Source organism: Triticum aestivum, chromosome 7B (assembly GCF_018294505.1).
Source record: "Triticum aestivum cultivar Chinese Spring chromosome 7B, IWGSC CS RefSeq v2.1, whole genome shotgun sequence".
Lineage (NCBI taxonomy): Eukaryota > Viridiplantae > Streptophyta > Magnoliopsida > Poales > Poaceae > Triticum > Triticum aestivum.
The window spans coordinates 653,646,781-653,652,780 of NC_057813.1; the positions used below are offsets into that span (position 1 = coordinate 653,646,781).

The 6,000-nt window shown below is 39.5% G+C and overlaps 1 long non-coding RNA gene across 4 annotated transcripts; it reads right to left on the reverse strand.

Moving 5' to 3' along the window:
* Positions 1-543: 543 nt before the first annotated feature.
* LOC123157580 (uncharacterized) lies at positions 544-4,370 on the reverse strand. 4 transcript variants are annotated; one of them, XR_006479072.1, is made up of 5 exons: positions 3,729-4,370; positions 3,439-3,628; positions 2,101-3,360; positions 1,856-2,012; positions 544-950 (listed from the first exon to the last, which is right to left on the reverse strand). It is a non-coding gene; the product is annotated as an uncharacterized lncRNA (long non-coding RNA). The 4 variants fall into 4 exon arrangements; XR_006479071.1 differs by having other exon boundaries at positions 1,856-3,360; XR_006479070.1 differs by lacking the exon at positions 544-950 and having other exon boundaries at positions 1,120-3,360.
* Positions 4,371-6,000: the final 1,630 nt, after the last annotated feature.

Genomic DNA, 6,000 nt, shown 5'->3' on the forward strand with positions numbered 1-6,000 from the left:
CATAGATGTGATGCCCCAAAGGCACCGAGATATTCGCTTCGGTGCTTGCAGTGCGGTTGTTATTGGCCACCGGAAGGTAGCTTTGCAGAATGAGATTCTATAGTAGCTTTCGTGTGGTTTCAGGCTGCATGTTTAGCTTGCTGTCATTTGTTAATTAGAAACTTGCTATTCTAAACATCGTGGCACATAGATTTCTGTGTAATTGTCAAACTAATTCATCCAAATAGATAAACTGCTTCCATGCATCAAATGAAAAATGGAAATAAAACAAAATTCATGGCATATCAGCAGACCAAATGTAGCACTGATAACAACAAATTCTTGAAGTACGGGCATATATATTGATCATTACAAAGTGGGGAGGCTTACCACAAGCAACAAAACAATATTAATTATAATTGATAAAAATATTCATACAAATAACCTGAATTAGCAGTCTTTATCAAGATAACCAGATCATTACTCATCAAGGAGAAAGTTGCATGTCACTAAAAAGAACTCTTTTGGAAGTAATAGTAAAGGGCTAAAAAGAGATAATAGTATTTTCATAAAGATAACAAAAAAAGTAAGGTTTTCCATTTTCCACAAACTATATGGATGTTTACAAATAGAGGTCTATATTATCTTCCGCCATATACATAGAAAAATCCATTCATAAGGAGGAACCGAAATAGCTAAATAATGACCCGTAAATCTGTAGCAGAAAATGCATTTGTACAGTAACTCTACACGTTAGCAACAAAAGAAACCTGTTATCATGTTTCTTCTACAACTATTCATATGCAAAACATTGTGGGACTACTATAGTGTATTAATGTAGCTTACAGATAAACACTTTCTAAACACCAAATAACAACATGGAAATGTTCTAGTTTGGTGCCTGTGTCCACATGAAGCAGAGAGGCGCAAGTACCGCACATCAACGTGAGGCTGGCGACAACACCTCCTCCCTGCAAAGCCGCGATTTGGTAAACAATTGTATATCTAGAAAGAAGGTAAAGGTCACAGCGGTGCAGAATTTACTCCATATCTTTACAGGGCCTAATAATAAAGCACACTGCTACCAAAGTATACACAGGGAAAGTTATAATGGGAAGTAGTATGATATGAACAGATTGATTATCTTCTGAAATAATTAGAGATCGTATATATGAGAAGTCAAACCAGTGTTGACATCATCAGCAACATTACAGTGGAATCTAAAACTGAAAAGTAGTAACTAATGGAAATTATTATTTAGTCAGAGAGACCTCTCTTTATCATTTATAAGGCACCAAGAACTGTAGCTAGTCCACAGAATAGGTAAAATTCCCATCCTAATATTCTTCACTGGTTACACATATCTTCGTCAACTATGGGAAGGCCTCGCTTCTAAGCAACCTACATAAGCTGGTAATCAACAAAAGCATCATACAGATGAAGCACACGACCAGCTGAAAAATCAGTGGCACGGCCATGTTTTCTAGCACATCACCTATACTTCTCTACAGATATGTTTCCTGCCTTATGACACGCTTGAAGTTTCCAGGCTCAAAACCATCTTGATGTTATTCACACAAGAAATACGAATGGCAGGAAAATAAAGCAATTCACAATTGCCACAAACTTAACGTGCAAATGCAAGAATCTCTACCCAATATTGCCCTCCCCACATTAATGTGACACGACTGCCTTTTCCCGTCTTTGTATATATTCTTTGAATAATCCAGCTTGCAAAACAGGTGCAAGGAATAGACTGCTTTTGCGCAATAATATTTGCAAACTTTAACCATGGTGCACATATATAAAAATGTGATGAGCATTAAAAAGGAAAGACAAAGAAGGTAAATTTCATGGATTAGTTGGCTGGCCGAACCAGCTATATGTGGCTTCCTTTCTTCTAGTCAGTGTTGAGACATTATCCGGTTCTGCAAATTTTCCCAATAGAAACTGAAAGTGAAGCAGACAACATTATATGGTCCACAACTCATGGTCTCTGCTCCGATTGAGTTCTTAATTCAATTTTCCTTTATCTACATATATTATGCAGCAGATATCAATGTCCAAAGGAACCACTTCACCTGAGTGAAGCTTCAATTCTGAAAACCGAAGTTAACTCACCAGTATTCTGCTCCTAGTAACTCCTCCTTTCCATGGTCTTCATCTACTCCTTCCGTGATGGATCCATGTCTTCTGAATATATTGACACTAAAACAATCAAGTACATGCCCTCTATTGTATAACTTCAGTTCAAACATTGATAAGAAGAACCACGTAAGGTTGATGTTACAATGAAAACAGAAAACAAAATACAGTTCATTGATCGGAATTTGTCAAACTATGCAAATGCACATCATGTCTTTTTTTAAAGTGCATGCCTTTCAGAGCAAACACCGTAGGGTTGTAGTCAAATCAAACACCAATTTATTCTTTCTGGACAAGCAAAAAAAACTAAATTAGGAAGAGTGCAGATAGTATGTTAAATATGATATATGCATCTCTTGTTAGCCTTAACATCACAAATTGGAATGTTGGGCATTCTGTTTGCTCAGTAAGAAAACAGCTCATAATTTAGGAAGGATTTGTTTATTAAAACCTACTTGGCAGAACCGAAGTCACGTCCTGGTGCTTGTTGAGAATGGGGAGGTGGGTGGAGGTCAGTCACACATATGACTTGTTGAAGAAAGCACATAAAGGCATATTTGGTACTACCTCGTGAAAAAATGTCTTATATAATGAGACAGATGGAGTATTATATATGAGGCAATTCTAATCTCTAGCACTGATTTTCTGTACAAAACATTTACTCATTAACACAAAACGTAGCAAAAGATCAGTGTTAGCTTTTTCAAGCAGAACAAATAAGAAAATTGCAGAAAAAGGTTCAGTACAGCAGACCATATAATTAACATGCAATGAAACTTGCTTGGCTATTTCAATTCTTTTTTATCTAGTTTATTTATCTTCAAAAGAGCCCGTATTCCTCGTCTACCATATTTGAGATAGCATATTGCCATACATCAAAAAGAGCATCTCAAATATTTTCAATCAGTGAAACCTGTCTACCCAAATATGAATCTTTCAGACTTGAATTGAACAGGGAGTAAACATGAACGTCTTCATGAACAAATATAGCAGACCAGTCAGAATAACATCTGCTAAAAGTGCATTCATATGAAAGGAAGTGACTGTTTTAGAAGGATTATAAAACTCATGTGGCTGAGAACAAACCATGCTAGAAAAGATTGTAGTAGTATTCATTGTTCTTCTTGTGGAAAGAACACATATCTATACCTTCCCACTCCAATCTGAAGCCAATACCCCAAAAATGCAATTGGTTCTGCTAGACTACTTGGTCCACCTTTCCTCGCCTAGCAAAAGCTTAAAAGATACACAGATAACTCAAAGAAAAGAAATGAAGGACCATTTTTTAAAAAAAGGCAATTTGCATTATTATACCAACAGGAGGGCTAGATGCCAAAGGACAAATTGACTGCACCTTCTGAATACTCATCCAATGTATCAACTACTCTAATGTGGCTAATTCCTCAAAAAAAATGATAGATTGCAGGGAGTGTTTTTATTTGTACAGGGATTGATTTTATTTGCTCCTGATATTTGCCTTCTCCCGGATAGCATTCATGTAAACCTGCCACAAAACCAATTATCAATCCCTCAATTCAATTGATGTAAGATGCAATGCAGAGATGTCTTGCTTATCTGAATACTATAACAGAGTATCTGCGTACTATATCAAGAGGAGCTTGGCGCAGCAGCATGGTTGGCTTGTCCTAGATCCAAACTGATCCCGAACGAGAGGCCGATTCTAAAGCCATGAAGGCCCTGAAATCGCCAGATCCAGGTGCATCTCAAGATGGCAGAGGAGCGGAGGAGCTGTGGGCCGACCCGTTTGTAGGGTGCCTGTTGGCTTGGAAGGGTGAGGCGGCGTCCGTGGTGGAGGAGAAAAGGAGCTGCAGATCCATGGCGTCCTTCACATCTTCGTGAAGAAGCCCTTGACGGCGACAACCATGGTGGATGGGGAACTCCCATGGCGTCGAAGGTGAGGTGTAGGGGTGGTGGATCCCGACCAGGTAGGAAGAGGGACGAACCCGGGGCCGCCGGAGACGCGGCGGCGAAGCCCTGCCCCAAACCCAGCCACAAGGGTGGCGTTGCGACCGGGCGGTAGAGGTCGGGAGCGCAGAATCTGGCCGGAGGGGAGGGAGACGCGGACCGTGGGGAGCTCTGGGGTGTGTTGTGCGGCGACGGAGCTCGCCGGAGATTGCCACAGCGTGGGTGGTGGTGGCGGCGGCAGCGACGAGGACTTGGGCGAGAGGGAGAGGAGGCGAGCCCGTGCTCCTCCTATGGTCTTTTTTTCTCTTTACAAAATCAGCTCGGACCACGGGTTGAATAATCCAAACAATATGGTGTTTTGTGTAAAAATGAAGCGTTTTTCCAGGTCCACTTAAACAGGGACTGCGGGTTGAATTCTCAAAAGTAGAGGGGCTTTTTTGCAAAATCGCCGACGACGTACGGGCAGAAGCATTAGCTGCTTTATTAGTAGGTAAAGATAAAGATACATAAAGGAAATAGTCAAACGGTGGGGATTCGTCAATATATTGCACGTCCACATGCAAACTCCAGGAGCCACACGCATGCATGCATGCATCTAATACATGGACAAGTACGGACTAAGCAATAAAAAAAGGAAAATAACCTGCCAGTAAATACAAGGATATCTTCCGCAGAAATTTTTAGAAAAAACATGAAAAATAGTACAGCCAGCCACCAAAAAAATGTCCTACAAGAGACATGCTATATATGAAGTGGTACGTCAAAGAAGAATGTCCTACAAGAGACATGCTATATATGAAGTTCAAACTATAAAATAAAATAAATATAAAATCAGTTTTTATTGTAATTTAGGTAGTCTTCAAAAATATAATTTGGTACATATAGTTTTTTTTGGGGATTTAGATAGTTGAACGCGTAACAAGAATCCAAATAAGCAAGCAATCAGATTCCCGGTTGACTAAAATACAATCGGTGTATATCTTCTATTGAACGGCGTCCACATTCATCCACATAAACCAAAAAAAAAAATCTATTGATGCTAATTATAGTGGTTGAGATGAACATATGAAAAGGATATCCACAATATTAGTCATGTACAAAAAAAAGTATTTCATTGACACTTACACATGAGTCTAACATTGACATGTACAAACCAAGTCCAGCATGGACGTCCAAAATAAGATCACGTAAAAATATATAGGCAGGGCCTTCATGGTAAGAACTTGCATGCAAGAAAACATGGATTCTTAGCCGTAACAGTAACCATGTCAATATTGAATCAGACTATGCGTTCCCGCAAAAAGGAAAAAAAGAAACAGATTGCGTGTTGCACCATCCATATAGCACAATCACGTAAATTAGTCTTGAGTATGCAGCATCTCTAAAAATAAGTCTTGAGTATCTAACACAAAGACTTATTAGAAATGGGATTACTGAGGGCTTCCGCATGCCACAACTCCTACAACGGCGATTATGCCGCAAGCATGGCAGCTGGCGGCCTTGCAACTTCACGTCTTGGTAGTGTCTTTCGCACCGGCATGATCTGCCTTATCACCTGCGATAGGTGAGATACTCAACATGTTATGAAAGCATCACACCGGCATGATCTGCCTTATCACCTGCTATAGGTGAGATACTCAACATGTTGTGAAAGCATACGCATGCGACACACGTCCATAATATATTTATGAGCCACCTTTTGCGCAAACGAAGAGATGCGAAGCAATACTATAGATGCGTAGGCACTGGATCTCACTTCTACTACCTTCGTCCGGGTTTATTGGTCCCCATTGTATTTTGTGCCAAATTTTGACCATCTATTAAACTAACAAAATGTTCATGCATGCACCAAACGTTATATTTTTGAAAACTATGTTGAAATACGAATCCAATGAGATAATTTTTCTTGACATGCATTAACATTTTGTTAGTTAAATCTTTAGTCAAAAT